The 12500-nt window shown below is 45.3% G+C and overlaps 2 non-coding genes across 2 annotated transcripts; both read right to left on the reverse strand.

Moving 5' to 3' along the window:
- Positions 1-2111: 2111 nt before the first annotated feature.
- LOC126877862 (5.8S ribosomal RNA) lies at positions 2112-2266 on the reverse strand. The gene has a single exon (XR_007695403.1). It is a non-coding gene; the product is annotated as a 5.8S ribosomal RNA (ribosomal RNA).
- Positions 2267-5653: 3387 nt separating this feature from the next.
- On the reverse strand, positions 5654-7576 carry LOC126877865 (small subunit ribosomal RNA). The gene has a single exon (XR_007695405.1). It is a non-coding gene; the product is annotated as a small subunit ribosomal RNA (ribosomal RNA).
- Between the last annotated feature and the right edge of the window lie 4924 nt (positions 7577-12500).

Here is a 12500-nt window from a genome sequence, read left to right on the forward strand (position 1 = left end):
TCGGGTCAATCGGATCCTCCCGAACACTACATTTCCCAACGGCGGAACCGCGGGATTCAGTGCTGGGCTAATTCCTGTTCGCTCGCCGCTACTAAGGAAATCCTTGTTAGTTTCTTTTCCTCCGCTTAGTAATATGCTTAAATTCAGCGGGTGATCTCGCCTACTCTGAGGTCGCTTCAACGTCACGACGCGAAACGAAAATTCGTTCGTGTCGTGTTTTGCGTAGACTCGTAGAAAACGAAAGCTCGGAAAGATTCGGTGCGAGAGAAGGTGGTGTGTGTGTGTGTATTTCTCTGTGCGAAAATCGCCTCAAAGAGAAAAAAAATTCGAATAGAAGGAGAACACTCTCTATTCGATATACAATATATATGTATGTATGTATGTACGAGCGTTTTATGCATCTCGCCAAAGTGCCAAACTTCGTTCGTCGTATCATGTTCGAGCTAAGACTCACGCAAGACATCCGTGTAACGATCGTCCGGTTTTTAACGTCCGTCCTCTTTTTCTCCTACAGCCGTTTCTCTTCTCTCGACGATTCCAGCGGTTCCCGGTACGGGAACTCACGCAAGTGAAAAAGCGAGCGAGACGTACCGTCGGGTGGGTGTGTGTGTTCGGGGACTGGACGACCGGCGCGACGTTAGGATGCGCGGTCCAGCGATAGACGACGAAGAGGCATGGGATGACCAACACTCTCTTTTCTCTATTCTCGAAGCGTCGAATTGCCATAAAAAAAAAATCACACGCGCGCACGACATAGTCGTACGCGCGTGTATACCTCGTCTCTCTCAAAGTTTTTTTCTCGAGCCTCGCCAAAGGGGATCGTCTTCTTCCTCGTCTACGATCTCTCCGACGACGACGACCGTACGAACAACTTCGTAACGGACTCACATGCGCATCTTCCTCGGGTACAGAAACGCTGCGGAAAACACCTCGAGCTTGTAGTTACAGCAGCACCCGTGTATAGCCGATCTTAGACACACGCTAGTTCGCACACGCGTTACATATATAATATGTAAGATTTCCGACGAACGTGGCTTTTCGGGAGCCAGGCGCGCGGGCAGAGAGATACACGACGACGGGGAAAATTCGTCCCGATACGAGTACGTGTACTCTCCGATCTCCGCGCGACGCTGGGGATCATACCTCCCTAAGTCGTCAGAGCGCTCGAAGAAATCTCGCGTGTGCGTTCCCGGATCTACGGCTGATACTTTCGGGGCTTGTAAAAAAGCACAGAGCGTGTAAAACGCAACGACGACCCATCGATGCGACGGTCCTCGTTGTTGTCAGTCGCTTTCGCGAAGAGACGGAGTGGGCATTCGATCCCTGGGGCTGTACGAGAGTCTTAAGAAAAGACGGTAGATTATGGCAAAGTTTCGCACGCCATCGAGTTTAGGTTTTTTTTTTGGTTCTCTCTTCTCTCCTCTCTCGACCGAGTTCCCATATTTGCTTTCTCTCTCAGTCTCGCCAAATATAATATTCTTTTAAGACGACGTCGGGGGCGCGGACCTTCGTGCGTCGAACACCGGCAAACGTAGCATATATCGCCTGATATGAAAAAAAAATCGGTCACGAGGAGAACACTACGAGTATATACGTTCGATAACCGATACACGAAGCGGTGCATAAGCGGGCGGTCGCCCTCGTAAGGACGACTCACGACGCCGCGAGCACTCACGCAGGTCCGTGACCGGTTCTCTCCGCTCTTATTCGTATCCCTTCGTATACCTTCGTCCGACTCTGAAACGTTCTCTTATAATTTTTAAGAAGAACGACGGCGGGTTGTCAAGGCAAGAAGGGACAGAGAGAGACAGAGGTAGAGTTTCGTAGTCTCCCGTGAACACGATAGATTATATATCGAGCATGCGTACGACTTGCACGGTCTCTGCACGACCGCGACGAACGCCGACGAGCGTCCAACAATCGCTCGTACGTCGCGTATGTTCTCTCCGTCCGCTCTTATTCGTATCCTCGTTCTTGTACCTTCGTCCGACTCTGAAACGTTCTCTTATATAAAGAAGAACGACGGCGGGTTGTTAAGGCAAGAAGGGACAGAGAGAGACAGATACGGAGAGTAACGATACGCAACGCAAGCAGTCTTAGGTTTACGTGAGCAACCCTCAGCCAGGCGTGGTCCAGGAATTGTATCCGTGGACCGCAATGTGCGTTCGAAATGTCGATGTTCATGTGTCCTGCAGTTCACACGTTGACGCGCAATTAGCTGCGTTCTTCATCGACCCACGAGCCAAGTGATCCACCGTTCAGGGTAATCTTTTATAAATTTACAACAGTTCAATACTCAAATGTACTCTTCTCGGTTCTAGCGAAGCCGAGTTCCGTCACGTTCGACCAACGGGAATCGAACGCGCAGAAGTCGCCATAGGATTGACGACACAAAAACGTTCGAAAAAAAAAGAAAACGACGAACGCGCGAAGATACGCGCGTTCGCCGGCCGGGCGTAAAGTACATTATGATATATAACAACCATCGAGATCGAAGCTCCGTTCGTCAGGAAACGACGGGGATATATACACCCGATTCTGAATCCTCTGTACAGCACACGATCTCGCGAACGAGTAAGCACGGTGGCTAGCCCATGTTATATATGTGTTTGATTCTACTCTCTCGTCCAATTATTCAAGAAACAGCGCGCGTGCATCTCTCCATCGTTCGGGTGATAGTAAAGATTCGATGGGATTCGCGCGGCCGTCCGCCTCGAGCGGTCTTTCGTCCCAATATCCAGAAGCAGAGTTTGAAAAACTCTAGCGACGGCACGGGTGTCCGACTCACGACATCGAGGTTTCGAAGCCGGCGATCCCCTCCGAACGGATGGCGACCACGCGACCGACTGAAAGCATGAAAAATCGACGAAAGATAGAACACATCTCCGTTCGGGTGGTGTTTTTTCTTTAAAAAAAAAAAAAAAAACAAAAATTCGATGGGACTCGCAGCCATCGTCCTCGCGCGGTCTTTCGTCCCGATATCCAGAAGCAGAGTTTGAAAAACTCTAGCGACGGCACGGGTGTCCGACTCACGACAACGAGGATAGACAGCCGGTCCCCTCCGAACGGGTTATGCGATGATAAACTCGATGAAACTTTAGTCTCGTTCAGGTAGTGTGTGTCTTGTAAATCAAAAATTCGATGGGACACGCATCCATCGTCCTCGCGCGGTCTTTCGTCCCAACATCCAGAAGCAGAGTTTGAAAAACTCTAGCGACGGCACGGGTGTCCGACTCACGACAACGAGGATAGACAGCCGGTCCCCTCTGAACGGTATATTATATATGAGATGATAGACGACAAACTGGATGAAACTTTAAGTCTCGTTCAGGTAGTGTGTAAATCAAAAATTCGATGGGACTCGCATCCGTCGTCCTCGCGCGGTCTTTCGTCCCGATATCCAGAAGCAGAGTTTGAAAAACTCTAGCGACGGCACGGGTGTCCGACTCACGACAACGAGGAAAGACAGCCGGTCCCCTCTGAACGGTATATTATATGAAACTTTAAGTCTCGTTCAGGTAGTGTGTAAGTCAAAAATTCGATGGGACTCGCATCCGTCGTCCTCGCGCGGTCTTTCGTCCCGATATCCAGAAGCAGAGTTTGAAAAACTCTAGCGACGGCACGGGTGTCCGACTCACGACAACGAGGATAGACAGCCGGTCCCCTCTGAACGGTATATTATATATGCGATGATAGACGACAAACTGGATGAAACTTTAAGTCTCGTTCAGGTAGTGTGTAAATAAAAAATTCGATGGGACTCGCATCCGTCGTCCTCGCGCGGTCTTTCGTCCCGATATCCAGAAGCAGAGTTTGAAAAACTCTAGCGACGGCACGGGTGTCCGACTCACGACAACGAGGAAAGACAGCCGGTCCCCTCTGAACGGTATATTATATGAAACTTTAAGTCTCGTTCAGGTAGTGTGTAAGTCAAAAATTCGATGGGACTCGCATCCGTCGTCCTCGCGCGGTCTTTCGTCCCGATATCCAGAAGCAGAGTTTGAAAAACTCTAGCGACGGCACGGGTGTCCGACTCACGACAACGAGGATAGACAGCCGGTCCCCTCTGAACGGTATATAATATGAAACTTTAAGTCTCGTTCAGGTAGTGTGTAAGTCAAAAATTCGATGGGACTCGCATCCGTCGTCCTCGCGCGGTCTTTCGTCCCGATATCCAGAAGCAGAGTTTGAAAAACTCTAGCGACGGCACGGGTGTCCGACTCACGACAACGAGGATAGACAGCCGGTCCCCTCTGAACGGTATATAATATACATTATGCGACGGTAGACGATCAACTAGACGAAACTTTAGTCTCGTTCAGGTGGTGTAAAAAAAATTCGATGGGATACGCACGCACGGCTGTCGTCGTCCTCGAGCGGTCTTTCGTCCCAATATCCAGAAGCAGAGTTTGAAAAACTCTAGCGACGGCACGGGTGTCCGACTCACGACATCGAGGCTTCGAAGCCGGCGGCGTTCCCCTCTGAACGAACTTCGGCTAGACTAGTTACGAATCGTTGCTACACATCGTCTTCATCGTCGTCGTCGTCGACATCGACATCATCATCATATCATCATCATCATCATCATCATCATCATCGGTCATCGTCGCATAGCGGGCCAACATCCACGCGATGCGTCTTCGTTCTAGGTTACCCGATCCACGAGTATGTTACACGTGGTTTCGTTATTTCGAACGAAACGACATACGAAGAGCACACGCCCTTTGGGTAGGAAGCACGTTTCGAGAACGACGAGAGTTTCGATGAAAGAGACGAGAGAAGTCGACGCAGAAGGTATCCATGGATCCTTCGAAGAGAACCTTCGAAGATGTATATCGGTATCCTTTCGCTCTGCGCGACTCGCTACAAGTTCTTTCGCTCTCGTCGACTCGTTCTAGACGCTTCGTTCGATCCCAAAGAGGAGTCTTCGATATGTCCCGTTGCTAGGAGGAGAACAAACGCAACACAGACCACGAAACATAGAAGAGAATAGGCGAGCATGATCACTCCGACACGAGGCACTTTAGAGATTTTCTTATTAGTTTGCATGGACTTTTATATTTCGTTTGTACGGTTTCCACGATGCAAATACGAAATACGAGATCGTGACGGCGGGTCTTTCTGTGTACGGCCTCTCGCAGGCGCCACGACTGCATTTCTCTTTACACCTGGTTTCCATCGTAATTTTTTCGTTTGATATCGAGCCTTAACTTTTGTTGGCTCTTTCGAAGCTAGAGTTCCCTTTTATTAGAATTTCATATATATATATATTATATGTTATATGTTTTATTCGGAGACGGCGGGTCTTTCTGTTTACGACCTCACGCAGGCGCCTCGAATAAGTTTCATTCGCATTTCGTTTTTATACTTGTATATATATATCTCTTCATCCCGATGATCGAGAGAGAGTGCCACCTTCTCTTCGTATAATTCCGTAGCTGGAGGGTCGTCTCCTCCTTAAGAATATTTCTATTCGTGCCAACGGAGGTTGCCAAGCTCCCTGGCGTTTTCGTTTGTTAAAGTATATAGCTTGTTAATACGTCGTATATACTTTCGTCGATACAGGAGGAGTACGGCTCCTTACCGACCATTGTGATATATATTTCATAGTTTTTATATGTGTTCAAGTCAAATTCTTTTGGTATCGTATCGTTAATGATCCTTCCGCAGGTTCACCTACGGAAACCTTGTTACGACTTTTACTTCCTCTAAATGATCAAGTTTGGTCATCTTCCCGGTAACATCGGCAATGCTTATCACATTGGCCGCGCACCAGTCCGAAGACCTCACTAAATCATTCAATCGGTAGTAGCGACGGGCGGTGTGTACAAAGGGCAGGGACGTAATCAACGCGAGCTTATGACTCGCGCTTACTGGGAATTCCTCGTTCATGGGGAATAATTGCAAGCCCCAATCCCTAGCACGAAGGAGGTTCAGCGGGTTACCCGGGCCTTTCGGCCAGGGAAAACACGCTGATTCCTTCAGTGTAGCGCGCGTGCGGCCCAGAACATCTAAGGGCATCACAGACCTGTTATTGCTCAATCTCGTGCGGCTAGAAGCCGCCTGTTCCTCTAAGAAGATTTGTTTGTACGTTGGTAGTAAAAACCCACCGACCGAAGCCGGGGGCCTTCGAGATACCATAAGTTACGTCTATTTAGCAGGCTAGAGTCTCGTTCGTTATCGGAATTAACCAGACAAATCGCTCCACCAACTAAGAACGGCCATGCACCACCACCCACCGAATCAAGAAAGAGCTATCAATCTGTCAATCCTTCCGGTGTCCGGGCCTGGTGAGGTTTCCCGTGTTGAGTCAAATTAAGCCGCAGGCTCCACTCCTGGTGGTGCCCTTCCGTCAATTCCTTTAAGTTTCAGCTTTGCAACCATACTTCCCCCGGAACCCAAAAGCTTTGGTTTCCCGGAAGCTGCCCGCCGAGTCATCGGAGGAACTTCGGCGGATCGCTGGCTGGCATCGTTTATGGTTAGAACTAGGGCGGTATCTGATCGCCTTCGAACCTCTAACTTTCGTTCTTGATTAATGAAAACATTTTTGGCAAATGCTTTCGCTTCTGTCCGTCTTGCGACGATCCAAGAATTTCACCTCTAACGTCGCAATACGAATGCCCCCATCTGTCCCTATTAATCATTACCTCGGGGCTCCGAAAACCAACAAAATAGAACCGAGGTCCTATTCCATTATTCCATGCACACAGTATTCAGGCGAAGGTAGCCTGCTTTAAGCACTCTAATTTGTTCAAAGTAAACGTATCGGCCCACCTCGACACTCAGTGAAGAGCACCGCGATGGGATATTAGTTGGACCGCCCGCGAGGAGCTAAGCCCACCGATAGGACGTACCACATAATGCCAGTTAAACACCGCGAGCGGTGAACCGACACTGTGACACACAGATTCAACTACGAGCTTTTTAACCGCAACAACTTTAATATACGCTATTGGAGCTGGAATTACCGCGGCTGCTGGCACCAGACTTGCCCTCCAATTGGTCCTCGTTAAAGGATTTAAAGTGTACTCATTCCGATTACGGGGCCTCGGATGAGTCCCGTATCGTTATTTTTCGTCACTACCTCCCCGTGCCGGGAGTGGGTAATTTGCGCGCCTGCTGCCTTCCTTGGATGTGGTAGCTGTTTCTCAGGCTCCCTCTCCGGAATCGAACCCTGATTCCCCGTTACCCGTTACAACCATGGTAGGCGCAGAACCTACCATCGACAGTTGATAAGGCAGACATTTGAAAGATGCGTCGCCGGTGCTAGATGACCATGCGATCAGCACAAAGTTATTCAGAGTCACCAAAACAAACGATGGACGGACAGACGAGCCATCCGCCACCGATTGGTTTTGATCTAATAAAAGCATTCCTACCATCTCTGGTCGGAATCTGTTTGCATGTATTAGCTCTAGAATTACCACAGTTATCCAAGTAAATGTAGGTATGATCTAAGAAACCATAACTGATTTAATGAGCCATTCGCGGTTTCACCTTAATGCGGCATGTACTGAGACATGCATGGCTTAATCTTTGAGACAAGCATATGACTACTGGCAGGATCAACCAGGGATCTTATTCGTATAACAATTCTTATAAATTTCGTTTAAGTTCTCTTCGTGTCGTAGGTGGGACGTAAGCACCGTACGACGAGACTTTTCGTTCTTAAGATAGATATATCTATAAAATATATCTCCTAGCGACGTTCGAGATACACCCATAGTTCAGTAATAATCTTCGAACGCCGCTCGCAGCCACTTTGTAATTCTCAACTCCACCTCCTCTCTTCTCTCTCTCTCTTTCTCATAGTCTTATATAAAATGTTTAGAATCGTACTTCTAAAGGAACATTTCCATAATGCTGTCTTCGTGTAAAAAGACTTATTAGAATATCTTAGCGGTAAAGCACGTATACGCACCTCACGCTGAACGAACAAGCGCGTATCCCAGTGCGTCGCGCTGGACATACCGTAAGAATATTCTTTCAATCGGTAGAACATTTTCGGCAGAAGACATACTACGCAAAGATAGTACGCTCCTACCGCCTCATCGGATACTTCTGCGAAAGCAGAAGTTTTTATAGAAAGCAGACGGTTATACTCTTTTGAATGAATCGATGCTCAGTTAGTACAAGCACACACGCATCTAACAATTTTTGTTAGAATACGTACACACAGGTCACCAGCTTCCCGACTCAGGGGAACCTTGCCACGATATTTGGTCATTACGTCCAGGACAGCGACCCGCGGCGCAGCAGTGTAGAGAAAAAACCAGAACGAGAACGGAGGAACAGTCGAGAAATAGCGTAAAATACACTAAGACTCGAGGAGCGGTGACTGAATTCTCAACCGAGGCCGTAGAATAGCCACGCGCTCAACGCTGTTCCGACCGAACCGTCCGGCTCGACGTCTCTCTTATAGATACGAAAGCGCCAGCCGGAAGGCCGGCGCCGGCCGGGCTAGCGGCCGCGCGCTTACGGTGCAAAACCTCCGTAGCAACGTACCGTTCGGAAGGGACGCTGGAACTTAGTCTCGCGAACGCTCGATCACTACTATACAAAGCCAATATCCAACCATCGAAATACATTACCAGACGTTTTATTAACATAATAGAAATGCATTTTTACCAAAAAATTAATTTTTTTTTTCACCGAAAAATTGCATCAGTAAACATACTCTTTTATCGAATACGGACAAAAAATAAGTTTATAATCAATTACAATACGTTAAAATAAGTAGAAATATGCAAAAAAATATATACCTTGTAACGTTAATTAACGAAAAAATTAGAAAAATATCCCAGTCGTGTCAGTTCGACGAACGCTAATTTTTTGAAAAAATCGATAAAAATGTTTAATCCCGACGTATTTAATAGAGATAGAACGATTCCCGTAAAAAAATTTATACCTTGTAACGCTTTTTAACGAATAAACTCGAAAAAACTTTTTCGCCCTCGGAATTTTTCTAAGTCCCAACGTACCGGCTCGGAATTTTTCTATGTTCCAACGACCGGTCGTGTCGGTCCAAACGTTTTTATATCCGTCTGCCGACGATATAAACGCTTAATCCCGACGTATTTTATCGAGTTATAACGATTTCTTGAAAAATATTCGTACGTTATAACGCTTTTTAACGAATTAATCGAAAAAGAGTGTTCGGTCCGAAAATTTTCTAAGTACGAACGACCGGCCGCATAGGTCCGTTTTTAAAAATCGTTCTCGGACGGAAATAAACCATTAATCCCGACGTATTTCGTCGAGTTACGTCGATTTATGCAAAAAAATTCATACCTTGTAACGCTTTTTAACGAATAAACTCGAAAAAACTTTTTCGCCCTCGGAATTTTTCTAAGTCCCAACGTACCGGCTCGGAATTTTTCTATGTTCCAACGACCGGTCGTGTCGGTCCAAACGTTTTTATATCCGTCTGCCGACGATATAAACGCTTAATCCCGACGTATTTTATCGAGTTATAACGATTTCTTGAAAAATATTCGTACGTTATAACGCTTTTTAACGAATTAATCGAAAAAGAGTGTTCGGTCCGAAAATTTTCTAAGTACGAACGACCGGCCGCATAGGTCCGTTTTTAAAAATCGTTCTCGGACGGAAATAAACCATTAATCCCGACGTATTTCGTCGAGTTACGTCGATTTATGCAAAAAAATTCATACCTTGTAACGCTTTTTAACGAATAAACTCGAAAAAACTTTTTCGCCCTCGGAATTTTTCTAAGTCCCAACGTACCGGCTCGGAATTTTTCTATGTTCCAACGACCGGTCGTGTCGGTCCAAACGTTTTTATATCCGTCTGCCGACGATATAAACGCTTAATCCCGACGTATTTTATCGAGTTATAACGATTTCTTGAAAAATATTCGTACGTTATAACGCTTTTTAACGAATTAATCGAAAAAGAGTGTTCGGTCCGAAAATTTTCTAAGTACGAACGACCGGCCGCATAGGTCCGTTTTTAAAAATCGTTCTCGGACGGAAATAAACCATTAATCCCGACGTATTTCGTCGAGTTACGTCGATTTATGCAAAAAAATTCATACCTTGTAACGCTTTTTAACGAATAAACTCGAAAAAACTTTTTCGCCCTCGGAATTTTTCTAAGTCCCAACGTACCGGCTCGGAATTTTTCTATGTTCCAACGACCGGTCGTGTCGGTCCAAACGTTTTTATATCCGTCTGCCGACGATATAAACGCTTAATCCCGACGTATTTTATCGAGTTATAACGATTTCTTGAAAAATATTCGTACGTTATAACGCTTTTTAACGAATTAATCGAAAAAGAGTGTTCGGTCCGAAAATTTTCTAAGTACGAACGACCGGCCGCATAGGTCCGTTTTTAAAAATCGTTCTCGGACGGAAATAAACCATTAATCCCGACGTATTTCGTCGAGTTACGTCGATTTATGCAAAAAAATTCATACCTTGTAACGCTTTTTAACGAATAAACTCGAAAAAACTTTTTCGCCCTCGGAATTTTTCTAAGTCCCAACGTACCGGCTCGGAATTTTTCTATGTTCCAACGACCGGTCGTGTCGGTCCAAACGTTTTTATATCCGTCTGCCGACGATATAAACGCTTAATCCCGACGTATTTTATCGAGTTATAACGATTTCTTGAAAAATATTCGTACGTTATAACGCTTTTTAACGAATTAATCGAAAAAGAGTGTTCGGTCCGAAAATTTTCTAAGTACGAACGACCGGCCGCATAGGTCCGTTTTTAAAAATCGTTCTCGGACGGAAATAAACCATTAATCCCGACGTATTTCGTCGAGTTACGTCGATTTATGCAAAAAAATTCATACCTTGTAACGCTTTTTAACGAATAAACTCGAAAAAACTTTTTCGCCCTCGGAATTTTTCTAAGTCCCAACGTACCGGCTCGGAATTTTTCTATGTTCCAACGACCGGTCGTGTCGGTCCAAACGTTTTTATATCCGTCTGCCGACGATATAAACGCTTAATCCCGACGTATTTTATCGAGTTATAACGATTTCTTGAAAAATATTCGTACGTTATAACGCTTTTTAACGAATTAATCGAAAAAGAGTGTTCGGTCCGAAAATTTTCCAAGTACGAACGACCGGCCGCATAGGTCCGTTTTTAAAAATCGTTCTCGGACGGAAATAAACCATTAATCCCGACGTATTTCGTCGAGTTACGTCGATTTATGCAAAAAAATTCATACCTTGTAACGCTTTTTAACGAATAAACTCGAAAAAACTTTTTCGCCCTCGGAATTTTTCTAAGTCCCAACGTACCGGCTCGGAATTTTTCTATGTTCCAACGACCGGTCGTGTCGGTCCAAACGTTTTTATATCCGTCTGCCGACGATATAAACGCTTAATCCCGACGTATTTTATCGAGTTATAACGATTTCTTGAAAAATATTCGTACGTTATAACACTTTTTAACGAGTTATTTGGAGGGGATCTTTCGGCCTTTTCGTAGCGGTGCGAAAAAATTCTAAGTTCCAACGTCCCAGTCACGTTGGTCCGGAGGATGAAATTTTTCAAAAAAATAAAGTGAAATCGCTACTTTCGACTAGATTTCGTCGAAACGTAACGATTTCACGCAAAATTTCGATACGTTATAACGCTTTTTAGCGAGTTATTTCGAGTTGAACTTTCGGTACTTTCGTAACGGGGCGAAAAAATTCTAAGTTCCAACGTCCCGGTCACGTTGGTCCGGAGGATGAAATTTTTTAAAAAAATAAAGTGAAATCGCTACTTTCGACTAGATTTCGTCGAAACGTAACGATTTCACGCAAAATTTCGATACGTTATAACGCTTTTTAGCGAGTTATTTCGAGTTGAACTTTCGGTACTTTCGTAACGGGGCGAAAAAATTCTAAGTTCCAACGTCCCGGTCAGGTTGGTCCGGAGGACGAAATTTTTTAAAAAAATAAAGTGAAATCGCTACTTTCGACTAGATTTCGTCGAAACGTAACGATTTCACGCAAAATTTCGATACGTTATAACGCTTTTTAGCGAGTTATTTCGAGTTGAACTTTCGGTACTTTCGTAACGGGGCGAAAAAATTCTAAGTTCCAACGTCCCGGTCACGTTGGTCCGGAGGATGAAATTTTTTAAAAAAATAAAGTGAAATCGCTACTTTCGACTAGATTTCGTCGAAACGTAACGATTTCACGCAAAATTTCGATACGTTATAACGCTTTTTAGCGAGTTATTTCGAGTTGAACTTTCGGTACTTTCGTAACGGGGCGAAAAAATTCTAAGTTCCAACGTCCCGGTCACGTTGGTCCGGAGGATGAAATTTTTTAAAAAAATAAAGTGAAATCGCTACTTTCGACTAGATTTCGTCGAAACGTAACGATTTCACGCAAAATTTCGATACGTTATAACGCTTTTTAGCGAGTTATTTCGAGTTGAACTTTCGGTACTTTCGTAACGGGGCGAAAAAATTCTAAGTTCCAACGTCCCGGTCACGTTGGTCCGGAGGATGAAATTTTTTAAAAAAAT

Source organism: Bombus huntii, unplaced genomic scaffold, assembly GCF_024542735.1.
Source record: "Bombus huntii isolate Logan2020A unplaced genomic scaffold, iyBomHunt1.1 ctg00000261.1, whole genome shotgun sequence".
In the NCBI taxonomy this organism is placed as follows: Eukaryota; Metazoa; Arthropoda; class Insecta; order Hymenoptera; family Apidae; genus Bombus; species Bombus huntii.